This window comes from Macaca thibetana, chromosome 13, assembly GCF_024542745.1.
Source record: "Macaca thibetana thibetana isolate TM-01 chromosome 13, ASM2454274v1, whole genome shotgun sequence".
In the NCBI taxonomy this organism is placed as follows: Eukaryota; Metazoa; Chordata; class Mammalia; order Primates; family Cercopithecidae; genus Macaca; species Macaca thibetana.
In genome coordinates, this window is record NC_065590.1 from 8,065,191 (window position 1) to 8,078,308 (window position 13,118).

The 13,118-nt window shown below is 37.2% G+C and overlaps 1 long non-coding RNA gene across 2 annotated transcripts in view; it reads right to left on the bottom strand.

Annotated features, from left to right (window-relative positions):
- Positions 1-7,201, bottom strand: part of LOC126933944 (uncharacterized) — a 168,448-nt gene extending 161,247 nt beyond the window's left edge. For both annotated transcript variants that reach the window (XR_007718773.1, XR_007718772.1), the window contains exon 1: positions 6,902-7,201. This is a non-coding gene — a long non-coding RNA (uncharacterized LOC126933944). The remainder of the gene's footprint in view (positions 1-6,901) is intronic.
- Positions 7,202-13,118: the final 5,917 nt, after the last annotated feature.

Here is a 13,118-nt window from a genome sequence, read left to right on the forward strand (position 1 = left end):
GATATTTGTTTATGATGATGTATCTTATTTTAAACTCCAAATCCAATGTCTATCTTCACAGGATTCCTTTTATATTTTTAATAGGAGATTATGTAATAAGAATAAGTAATAAATTGTTTGAGAGAGACTAACCTAAAAAGCATGATAGGAGGGCAAATGTTGATTGTAGTTAGGGATGCTTGCCAATTTAGAGAAAGTGATTTGTTGTACTGGACAAATTTTACGCTGGGTATGAACACTTAAAAATGCAGAATCTAAAATTAAATCAACATCCTTTCATGATTCAAAGGTCATCAAAACGCATAGATTCACATGCATAGTCTGCCACTTTTCCCTAAAAAAACATTATATACTAATAAACTTTTTAAAAAATCTAATGGGGATTGTATGAAAATATTGCCTTAGTTTATGAAAATAGAAGTGATTTTTATTTCCTTTTTATGCTTTCTTAATATTCTGCAATTAATATACTATTTTATTTGTAATAAAAATGCTAAATAAAGTATGTGTTTTGTATCTTAGAATGTTCCCACATGTTACATATGTTACTCCTTAGCACAAATATGAAAAACAAATTATTTTTCTGATAAGGAAATGATAACAGAAAGGCATTTAATTTCATTGACATTTGATGGATTTATATTTTCACCCAAAAGGCAGAAATAAAAATAGTGGAAAACTTTGGTAAAGTCGTCTTTCTTATTTTTATTGAGGTCAGAGAATGATGCCATTAAATTATTTATAGAGCTGAAGTTAAAATAGTTACAAATAAATTGTATCATAAAAAATAGCTTGTAGTGGCTTAGGCCTGTAATCCCAATACTTCGGGAGGCCAAGGCAAGCAGATTACCTGAGGTCAGGAGTTTCAGGCTAGCCTGGTCAACATGATGAAACCCCATCTCTACTAAAAATACAAAAAAAAATTATTCTGGTGTGGTGATGTGCCTGTAGACTCAGCTACTTGGGAGGCTGAGGCAGGAGACTCCCTTGAACCCAGGAGGTGGAGGTTGCAGTGAGCCGAGATTGCACTACTGCACGTCAGCTTGGGCAACAGAGTGAGACTTCCTCTCAAAAACAAACAAACAACAACAACAAAAAACTTGTAACATAATCCAATTTTTTCTTAGCTATAAAGGATGAATCAAAAGGCATAAGCAGTTAGTAGTTTTTCTAAGAAGTTTAAAGTATCTTCATTTATGTTTTTTAAGAGTAGAAAAGTAGGGATATTGAATAACGATACTTTTCGTTTTACTCAAACTTTTGAATCCTGGAATATCCTGCTATATTTATTAAAAAGTTCCCAGACAGTACCTAGACTTTAAAAATGTGTCTTATTTTACAGACAAGAAAACTGATTCTTAATGATGCTAAATGTCAGACTCAAAGTCACTGAAGTGCCTTGTAGAAGTGGGACTTGAATCCAAGTCCTTGTATCTCAGTGTAACACTTTTTCATATTTACCATGTGGCTTCTCCTGTTGTTTCTCAATGTTGTCATTGTTAATACTGATTAAAGTTAAATTTTGCCAAATTAATATTATAAAAATGTTCAAATATACAAAAACAGAAAAAAACTACAGTTAATGCTCATGTACCTGTCACCTACATTCTGCCATTAACTTTTAACTGTATCTCATAAAACTTTTTGTCTAGAAGTCTGGTTTATCTGATATTAATGTAGTCACCTCAGCATTCTCTGGTTCTTATTTGAACGTTACAATGTTTTTATTCAATTAGTTTCAGCCTACTTGTGTTTTTATAAAGTCTCTCTCTTTCTCTCTCTCTACATCATATATAGTTGGGGCTTGCTATTTGAAGCCATACAGATAATTTTTGTCTTTTCATTGGAGAGCTTATGCCATTTACATTCAATGTAATTATTCAAATGGCTGGTTATGTGTCTGCCATTTAATTTTTTCCTGTGTCTTGTCTGATTTTATTCCGATCTTTCTCCTTTATTGTCTTATTGGAAGTAACTAAACATTTTTTACATTTTCATTGCATCTGCCGGCTTTTTAGCTCTACCTCATTGAATCATTCTTTTGGAAGTTGTTCTAGAGAATACTATACATAGCCTTAAATGTTTACAGTCTACTTAATGTATCATTTCCCCAAAAAATAAAGAAAACATGCTACATAGGTTCTTTTACTTTTCCATTCTTTAGCCTATTTCTGTCATATGCATTGTCATAGCTAATACATAGGTTATAATGGTGCTAAATTTTTTTCCAAAGGTGATATATAACCAAAAGAAATTCAGAGAAACATAACATAATCTTTTTTAAATATCTAAATATTTATACTTCCATCCTAGAATTCTCAGTTTCCATCTATTATGATACCTTTCAACATGGAGAACTTCCTCTAGAGTATGCGTGCTGACAAAAATTTACTTAGTTTTAATGTTTATATAAGTTTAGTTCACATTTTTTCTTGAAGGATATTTTTACTGCATATAGAATTCAAGGTTCGTGGGACATTAAAGATCTCTTGCCCTCCATGATTTTTGATGATAAATTAGTCATCATTCATGTAATTGTTTTCTTATATGTAATATAGTATTTTATTCTGGCTACTTTCAATATTTTCTATCTACGTTTTTATGTATCTTTCTTGGACTATGCTGAGCTTCAATTTATAAAGTTATGTCTTTCAACAAATTTGGGCAATTTTGCAAATTCTTTATCCAAATATTCTTTCTGCCGTATTATCTTTATTTTTTCATTCCAGAATCCCAAATACAGCTATGATTGATGTTTTGATATTGTCTTCCAGGTCCTCAGGTACTTTTCACTTTTTTCCTATTTTTTTCTTCCTGGTTCTTCAGATTGGTAATTTCCATTATTCTGTCTTCTCCTCCAGTGACTCCTTTCTACCACCTTGAATCTGCCGTTAATTTCATTCAGTAAAATATTGAAACCTCAGGTATTGTGTTTTATAGTTCTACGATTTCCACTGACATTTTTTTTTCATATTTTCCATATCTCTGTCCTGAGATTTCCTATTTGTTATGCTAATTACAAATAGGTTTTTAATACCTACAGTAGATGAATTTTAAATCCTCTGATAAATTTAGTGTCTGTCTCATCTCAGAGCTGGTCTCCACTGATCGTTTTTTCTGTTAAGTGTGTGTTATGTGTTCCTGATTTTTTGTAGATTGAGGAATTTTTGAATTATATCCAGAAAATTGTGAATTTTAAGTTGTGGAGATTTTGGATTTTGCTATATTCTTCCAGAGGGTGTTAATTGCTTTGATTAACAGGTAGTTAACTTGACTGAACTGAAACTTTAAACTCTGCAGTAGATGGAAGCTGAAATGTTCTGTTAGCCTTGGCTGCACTGCTTGGAGTCTGTTTCATGCATGGATTGCCCAAGGTTCAGACGGCGTTTAGGGAAAGTTTATATATATAATTTTGGGGCTTCACATCTGTGGGTTCTCACTTCTCAACATTCTCTTCATCCCTTGCTTTCCAGCTATTGTGATCGCTGTAAACTTTGGCCTTGGGTTCTTTAAGCCAATAAGAGTGAATGTGTCTCTCCCAATGTAGGTCAACCACATGTTGAAGGCAGGGTTTGCCCTAAGGCCACATGCTATAAAATTTGGGGGAATTCACTCAGGGAAATTTTCTTCTTCCAAGTGTAGAACCCTCTTCAATTTCTGCTTAGCTTTGATAACTGTCCAGCGTATAGTTGTTTTCTAAGAAAGTATTTTGTTGGATAATGACTATGGTACAAAATAGAACCATATTAAAATCAATTTTTGTCTTCTCTTTGTTTAGCACGTATTTGAATTTTTGTGATAGTTGAGGCACATTATTCTGTGGTTATAAGCAGAGACACACTTGTTGGCTTCAAATATCAGCTCTTTCAGTATATGTGTGACTTCTCTGTTTCTCATTTACAAAATGGAAATAATTTCATAGAATTGTTTTTGAGCACGGTAATGATATAGAAAATAACAAATTTGGTTTCTTCAACTATTCTTTCACAGCACAGAATGCTTCTTTGACCAGATGTGTGAGGCTTCTCCCCTCTCACCCCACCCCTACCTTCCCACCTCACCCCCTGCACAAAGCAATTTTCCAGCCGCAAATTCTCCAGCAGACACTAACTGAGTGTTCTAAAATTCAATTAAATTCTGACACTATCTACCTGGTAGTAGTCTCAGATCCCACAGATTGAGGGCCCAGTCCCGTAAGACTGCCCCCACTTCAAATGCCAGGCGCAAGCATTGGTTGTGGCCCATGTTTCTAACCAACCAGTTATAAATTGAGATTCCCACAACCCCCTCTTCTGGTTCAATGAATTTGCTAAAGTGACTCACAGAACTCAGGGAAATGCTACTTATATTTGCCCATTTATTGTATAAAGGATATTACAAAAGATACAAGTGGACTGCCAGATGGAAGAGATGCATAGGGCAACTTATATGGGAAGCAGCACAGGGCTTCCATGCCCTCCCTCCCCAGGTGTACCACTCTCCTATCTGTTGAGCTATCTGGAAACTCTCCAAACTCGGTCCTTTTGGGTTTATTACGCAGGCATAATTGATTGAGTCATTAACCATTGGCGATCAACTTAACTTTCAGTCCTTCTCTCTTGTCTGGTGTTGTGTGGGCTGAAAGTTCCCAACCTCTAATCCCACTGTGGTCTTTCTTGTGACCAATCCCCATTCTGAAGCTACCTAGGGGCTGCATCCATCACCTCACTCAGATACAAAGAACAATCATCACTCCAAAGATTCCAAGAGTTTTAGGGCTTTTTGCTACAAACCAAGGGGCCAAGACCAAATGTACACTTTACAATTACACGGCACTAAATGAAATACTATTTGTGAAGTGGCTAGGATGGTGACAGGTACATAACAGATATTCAAATATTAATTATTGGCTATTGTTAATATAATTAACATTCTTTTTTAAAAAACTCATAGATTATACAACCTGTGGAACTCAGGCTACTAAAATTCACAATTATTTATATTTGGCCATCTTTAAAATCAAACCTTGTACTATTCCCAATTTACAATCTTCCTTGGAAGAATTAAAGAAAACAGATAAACATATCAATGTGCTTAGGGCCACCTGCCTTTGAGAAACGACTGAAATTTGGCCAGCTGGAAATCAATTACTAAAATTTTATGAAATTTTCTGCCCCTGGCCAATTATTTTATGTGACTGGCTAAGCTGTCTTTATGCTTTTTAGTTGACTAGACAGAAAACGTGGATGTGGATCAGATCCATGCATCCCTCCATCAAAAGAGCAAGCTTATTTTCTTGCATCTGGCCGCATGACTTTATGCTATCCTATTTTCACTTCCAAAGTCAATAGTACAGCTACTGATGAACTTAGAAATTTAGAACTTCAAAATAATTTTATAGTTTTTAAGGTTCCTTTTTCAACTCAAAAATAAATGAAAGTCGATCAACTAATGAATCCCCTCTTTCTCTTTATTTGGACCACCTCTAACTGTCCATTTGCACGGGACCTATTTTTGCAGACATGTTAATAGAAAATACTGACTGCACAGGAGAAAGTAAGCCTGTTGCCTTTTTTCATCTTCTGCAGCTGCCTCTAGCTGCACATCCAGAGCTTTTAAAATTTAGGGGTATTATGGAAATTACAGAACTTGTGAAGGGATGCCTCAGGGGAAAAAAAAGTTATAAACTTCACAAGACTCATGAATCATAGGCAAAATTTATTCAGAGTAGAAACTTGCATGTTATTCAGACATCACATCAACAGTGCTTCCTTTGCAGAGCCTTTCTAGCCTGAAATCCATACCATTGCTGAAACCATATATGTCCCCATCATTTTCCTGCATTGTATTCCTCTAATTTATGTTTTGTCCCTCAGGCAAGGATCAAATGGGGTTTTTCAAATGTTAGTAAAAAATTTTCACATGTTGTCATCTTATAAATATAAATTAATAATAATAGTAATAGTGATAACAATGCTCTATTACAAAACAGATATTTACAGTAAGGCATTAAAAGCAATTTAACAGAAAGCCTCAAGATTTAGCATGAAGCAATGCTTAGCAGAATATTACAAAAGCTACCAGTGCCTCTAGCTATAATATTTTATTCAGTTCCGTAAGTTTGAAAGTTCTTTTTTCCCCAATAAGAACTGGAAAGTGCTATCGAATTGCTTTACCTCACTTCTCTTGCTTTCCCCTTCTGTACATGAGGATTGATGAACAAAACCCTCCTTCATTTGTAGTTGAATATTTATACCCAATATTTTATTTTCTTCTTTCAAATAATTTTGGCCAAACTTCCCTTGAACTAAATTAAAAAGCAGAATACAAATTGTCTGTATATTGTGGTTGCAATTATGTAAAAATATGACTGCATATAAATAAAGGACTGGAAGGGAATACACAGAAATTACTTTAATTATATAAGTATGATGGAAAAGACAGGAGTTTCATCCCCACACACAAACCATTTAAATTGTATGCAATATTCTGTTATTGTTTATACAATAATATTTTATTTTTTAAAAAGTTTTCCCACTGAGGCTGAGACAGGAACAAATGCAGACCCGTCAAATTAGGTGATTTTAAAATTAAATCATTTCTTCTACTTTTCAGAGGTTCCTACTCCTAGCTTCCCTACCCATTCCTCTTCCAATAAGTTGATACGGTTATTCATTGAATTGAAGTTTATTGAGCACGTAAAGTCCCTCAGCTCATGTGGATGCAGCAGCCACCATGGCAGGCTATCAACTGATTTCCCCCTAAGATTCCTCACATCAACTGATTTTCCCCTAATAATATTTTTGCTGACTTCCAGTGACTGTCCCAACTCTGCCACTCCTTTTTATGATTAGTTCCTTTCCTATCATTACCAAATATCTCATTCAAACGATTGTTACAGAACGAAACCAGGTCCACTTACCTGTGAGCAATGGAAAGGTAAACATGAAGCCTGGGATTTTTGTAGAGAGAAAGGTTTCTTGAAAAACAGCGAAGCAACGAGACAGGAGACGGCTCAAAACTGTCTCCTCGTACCGGCTTGAAAGCCGTATATGTAAAAAAAGGATTTTGGGGAAAGCGTTTTAGGGTAGATTAGTGATAGGCCAGGCAAGGGGATGTTTGGAAAGTCACTTGCCCACGTGAAGTTGCCTCTTCGTGGCTAGCATGTGCAAATTTAGGGGGAGTTAGTGTGAAACGTGCGGCGGAGCTTCAGACGGCGACGTCAGTTCAGACCCGACGTCAGTTCATGCGGCGACGTCAGTTCAGACGGCGACGTCAGTTCAGTCGCGACGTCAGTTCAGACGGCGACGTCAAAAGATCACCCCGTGGCCCGGCAAATCCTTGCGCAAGCTCCAGTGGGTCATATTGGTTCCGGCGAGTTTTAGCTGGTGCCGTAGTGGACATCCTGCAAAATAAACACAGAGATTTTGTTAATCACCAGTCCCTTTCAAACCAGTTCTTTGGTCCATTTAACCCTGTGAGGCACAGTTTCACGATCTTTAAATAAGGATCTTGCGCTCAAAATGTAAACCCTAACCTCTCCAATCTTTCCCCTCCTCTGAATCACCAAGGACCCCTGTCACCCACGCACGGTGGCCTTTCCTCCTTGCCCAGTATCTCTCATTGCAGAGAGACATTTCATCGACGGAACCAACTGCTTCCTCTTAAACCTCTGCTCTTGTCACACTGAATCTACTTTCCCTTGCTTATTTGAATGACAACTCTCATTTCTTAGTCTCCTACTTTTTTTCCTTTATTATACCCTACTTTTGACATTTCTGTTTCTCAAAAATTCTTTGAGATTTTTCTCACTCTATCTTCTCTCATCTCCTGAGACAACGCTTAAAATGATCGTTATATACATATATATGAGATTGTATAGGTGGTATAATGTCACATATACGCCATTGTAACAGCTAAATTCAGTAGAGGGATTATTGTATGTCAAGTTCTGTACTAGTAAGTACAGACTTTGTTTCCATGATTTTATTTAACTCTTATAGCCACCATAAAAGCCAAAAATTCTTACTTTTTTTTTCTTTTTTTTTTTGGAGGAAACCTCTGAGCTTAAAGAGATAGAAACATTTTCCTAAAGCAGCATTGTTGTGAATGGAGGAAATGGGCTCCAACTTCAAAAGTGTCTGAGGACAGAGCCCACCTTCCTAGCTGCTGGGCTATGCCTTGCCTGCGTTACTTCACCACCCCCCAAGTCTGACCCGGCTTCGCTGGTAAATTGTTTCCCATCATTTCCACTCCATCCAAATATCTGCTAGTCTTTTCCTCAAAAATAACACACCAAGACCTTATTATACACAACATTTAAAATGACAAGTGCTCTCTACCTAAAATATTTTCTTTGATTTCTCTGCTTATTTCAAGGTCATCATCACTGTAGTCCGTATTCAAAACAAAGCTCTTTACCTCTGGCCTGTCCTTCTCTTCTGTCACCCACATCTACAAAGTTACCAAGATTTGTGGCTTTTTTGCTTCCAAGCCTCTGACAGTTTGCAAGAAGGAACACACATGAACACATATGTACAGACATACATGCAACAGCAAAAATCAATTAGCAAAGGATTTTTTAAGATAAAAAATTAGGAAACCATATGTAAAAACAGATGAGAAATATCCTTGATATCAATGCACATAGAGGGAATAAAGTTATCAACTAAAAGAAAAATAAATTGTGTCAGAAAACAAACTCTAATGTGTATGTGTGTGTACAAAAGCCATACAAAGTAAAATGACTTAGAAAGACTAAAGGTAAAGTGTGTAAAAACTACCAAAAAAACAAATAAAAAGAAGTCAGAAACTCTTTGTTCCAGGCAAAAATGCAAGGCAAAAGCATGAAATTAAACAAAAAATACACTTTGCAATGACTAAGTGAATGATCCTCAGTTACAATAAAGTGTAGACTTGAAAAGAATATGTGAAGCTGGGAAATTTTTTTTTTTTTTTTTTTTTTTTTTTTTTTTTTTTTTGAGACGGAGTCTCGCTCTGTCGCCCAGGCTGGAGTGCAGTGGCCGGATCTCAGCTCACTGCAAGCTCCGCCTCCCAGGTTCACGCCATTCTCCTGCCTCAGCCTCCTGAGTAGCTGGGACTACAGGCGCCCACCACCTCGCCCGGCTAGTTTTTTGTATTTTTTTAGTAGAGACGGGGTTTCACCGTGTTAGCCAGGATGGTCTCGATCTCCTGACCTCGTGATCCGCCCGTCTCGGCCTCCCAAAGTGCTGGGATTACAGGCTTGAGCCACCGCGCCCGGCCGAAGCTGGGAAATTTACAAAGAAAAGAGATTTGATGGGCTGAGAGTTCTGCAGGCTATACAAACATGGTACCGACATCTGCTTGGCTTCTGGTGAGGCCCTCAAGGAGCTTTTACTCATAGCAGAAAGTGAAGTGAGAGCAGGCACATCGCAGGGCAACAGCAGAAACAAGAGAGAGTGAAGGGGAAGGTGCCATACTTTTAAACAACCAGATCTCCCAAGAACACACTATTGCAACGTCAGCACCAAGGAGATGGCATTAAACCATTTATGAGATATCTGCCTCCATGATCCAGTCATGGGTCCCCACTTTCAACATTGGAGATTATAATTCAACATGCGATTGAGAGGAGACAATATCCCAACTATATCACAGAGTCTCTCTCTGTCACCCAGGCTAACATGCAGTGGTCAGATCATAGCTCACTGCAGCTTCAAAGTCCTGGGCTCAGGGAGGCTCCTTCTGCCTCAGCCTCTTGAGTAGCAGGAACTACAGGCATGTGCCAATGTGCCACCATGCTCTGTGAATTTTCTTTCCTTTTTTTTTTTTTTTTTTCAGAGATGGAGTCTTTCTATGTTTCTCAGGCTGGTTTCAAACTCCTAACCTCATGTAATCCTCCTGCCTCAGCCTCTAGACTAGCCGGATTGCAAGCACAATCTACCATGCCCTGATCACGTGTGTAGCTTCTACAGCCAGTCCTCCACCTCATTTAGACTTTTCTAACTTTATGAGATATTTTCTTAGCTGCCCTGACTCCAGTTTTTCCTGTTTCCAGAAGAGTTTTACATAGGATATTCAACATCCTATAACACTAACCTCCCCCTCAAAGGCAGCACGGCACAAAGGCTGTGAGAACAGGCTTTCAAACCAGATGCCTGAGTTCAAATCCCAGCTCCAGTACTTACTATCTTTATAAACTGGGGAAGTTACTTAACCCTCTGTGCCTTAATTTCCTCACAGGTAAACTGTGGCTAGTAAATGGACCTAACTCACAAGAATCTAAAGAAAATTCCAATAAATTCATATTGGTAAAGTTCTTAGAAGTACCATGTAGGTATATAATAAGATATAAATAATTGTTATTGTTAAATAAACATGTATGCTTCTGCTATGATTTAAATGTTTGTCCCCTCCAAAACTCAGTGGAAATTTAATCCCCAGTGTGGCAATATTCAGAGGTGGGGCCTTTGAGATGTGATTAGGTTGCAAGGGCCCTGACCGCATGAATAGATTAATCCATTTGTGGATTAACAGATTAATGGGTTCTTGGATTAATAGATTATCACAGGAGTAGAGCTGGTGGCTTTGTAAGAAGCAAAGGGGGACCTGAGCTAGCACACTCAACCCCCTCACCATGTGATGCCCTGCGCTACTTTGGGATTCTTCAGAGCTTCCCCATCAGCAAGAAGGCTCTCCCCAGAGAGGGGTCCATGACCTTGGACTTCCCAAACTCCACAACTGTAAGAAATTAATTTATTTTCTGTGTAAATTACCTAGTTTCAGGTATTCTGTAAGAGGCAACAGAAAATGGACTAAGACAGCTTCTGGTTAAACAACTTCTATGAGTAAAAGTAAATATGAGTTCATCAACCTGAAACCAAGTCCTTTGTTTTTTCAGAAGACAGTCTGTTTTTCCAGCATTATAGCCCAGTTTTCCTGCATTGTATCCCTCGACCTCACTCTAAATGCTGCTAAATCAGACAGCTCACCCAGTGGACCTGACCACTTTCTTCTTCCAGCTCCTTTGCAGTCATTCAGGCTGCAATGCCACCCCATTGTCTTTGCCCACACATCCTTTAAACCTTAGCTCAAGTGCCACTTCTATCTGAAAGCCACTCCATGATCATCCCTGTTGGAGACGATCTAGGCCTCCTTGAAAATTGTATTGCTCTTTGTTACTGTCCTATGAGACTTAGGGACTATGTGACAAGAATGTCATTTTTTTTTGTTTTCCTTGATTTTAAGCTCAATGATAGAGGGGATGTGCTCATTCTTTCTTCATAAATTCTACTGCTTCTGATACAAGTCTTAAAATTGCTCCATGTTCTGAAACATAGTTTGAATCAGTAAAGGAAAAGAATTTTACATTTACCAAAACAGAACAAACATGTTTCTATGTCAATCAGTTTCTAAGCACGCATCCAATAATGCAGCTCAATGTTAATCAGTCATGCCGCCTCATTTGTTATTTAGGAAAATTTTGTTACAGTACTTTTCTGGTTTCTCTTTTTCTCTTGTCATTGACAAAAAAAGATTATACCTTTCTTGTACACTATAACATAGTTAAAGGGTGCAAGCAAGAAGTATAAAAAATATTGAATCCTATCTCTACCGCTGGTAGCTCTCTGCACTTGAATGTTATGTAACTTCTCTGAGCCTGTTTCTTCATGTGTAAAATAAAGTAATACCATGCAAGATTAATGTCAAGATTAAATAAGACTTCTGTAATGTGTTTGGCCCATAGTAAGAATGCAATAAAAGATAGCCAACAAGAGTAGTTGTAATAATAATAATTTTCTTTATAGGCTCTGTTATATCACTGTTTTATTTTCATTTTATTTTATTTGGATTTTTTACATCACCAAAGGCATGATTTATTTTCTCTACATTGACAGTAAAGTTATAGGGCTGGTGCTGTGCTTACTTTCACTTCAGAGTCCTTACTTGTAAAATCTTCTTATAAAGGTAGATCACATTTTGGGAGTTATCACTTAGCCCATTCATCTTCCTAATGGTTTAAAGCATCACATATCACAAATCTATTTCTTCTCATGCTAATAATATTCTTCCCCTGTAGCTATTCTAAATATTCTATAGGACCATCTACCAGATGATGAGTGTAGCATCTGATAACATAGGCAGCTTCCACGACAATATATGTTTGTGTTATCCATGATTAATGTATGATGTTTCAGTAATACCTGGGAAGTAATTAATCAATAGGACAACTTCTGAAATGCTTTATTTTCTCCCTTTTACATAAGTCCTGCTCCTTCCCTATCTCTTTCTCTCTATCTTGAGTTTTCTTTCTTTCTATTCAATTCCTTACTCCACTTTCACTCAAAATGGTGGCCATGACCAACTGACCCGATCTCTTACCAGGATTTTCAGCTTTTGTTTAGGGCCACCATTATGATACTTGCTTTGTCTCAAACACTTCCAGTTCCAATGAAGAGGATCTTGAATTATTCTGCAGGAAGCTAACAATTACTAGTTTCTATAGTTCATGCACCTATTGAGAGATATCACCATCTCTCATAACCTCTTCTGCATCCTCTGGTCTCCTCACCATTGTTTACGTTTTGTGGAGGCACAGATGCATGATAGGAAGATATGGGGTTTTGCACTCAAGCTGGCCTGGGTCAAATTGAAGCTCTATGTTTGCTTGCTTTGTCTCTTCAGCTTTACTTTATTGGCTGTCCCTATAATGAAGCAGTTCATCTATAAAACGGGAATGAACATAACCACCTCAAAGGGTTGCAAGGATCAGGGGTAATGAATGTGCAACACTCAGCCCAGTGTCAAGCACAAACAGGGAGATCAGTCATCCAGGGTCTCCCCAGCACAGTGCTGTGATAAGCAGCAGCCATCCAGCCTGAAAAACAAATCACCTTTCACAATTTTGTTTCCATGGGAGAACACATTTTGAGTTGTAAACAACTAATTTGTAAACATGTATTGAAAACACAATTAAAATATCACATGCTGGAGTCTAGACAGGCCTGATCTGTGAGTTATGTGCAAATAATATATGCAATATAAAATAAACTGTTAATTTTTTATTATTTTGCTTCATTTGAAGGATAATTTCAGTATTTGAAACAGCTGTAGGAAAAAAGTTAGTTATTGAAGTCAAAAGACTAATTTTTCACTTA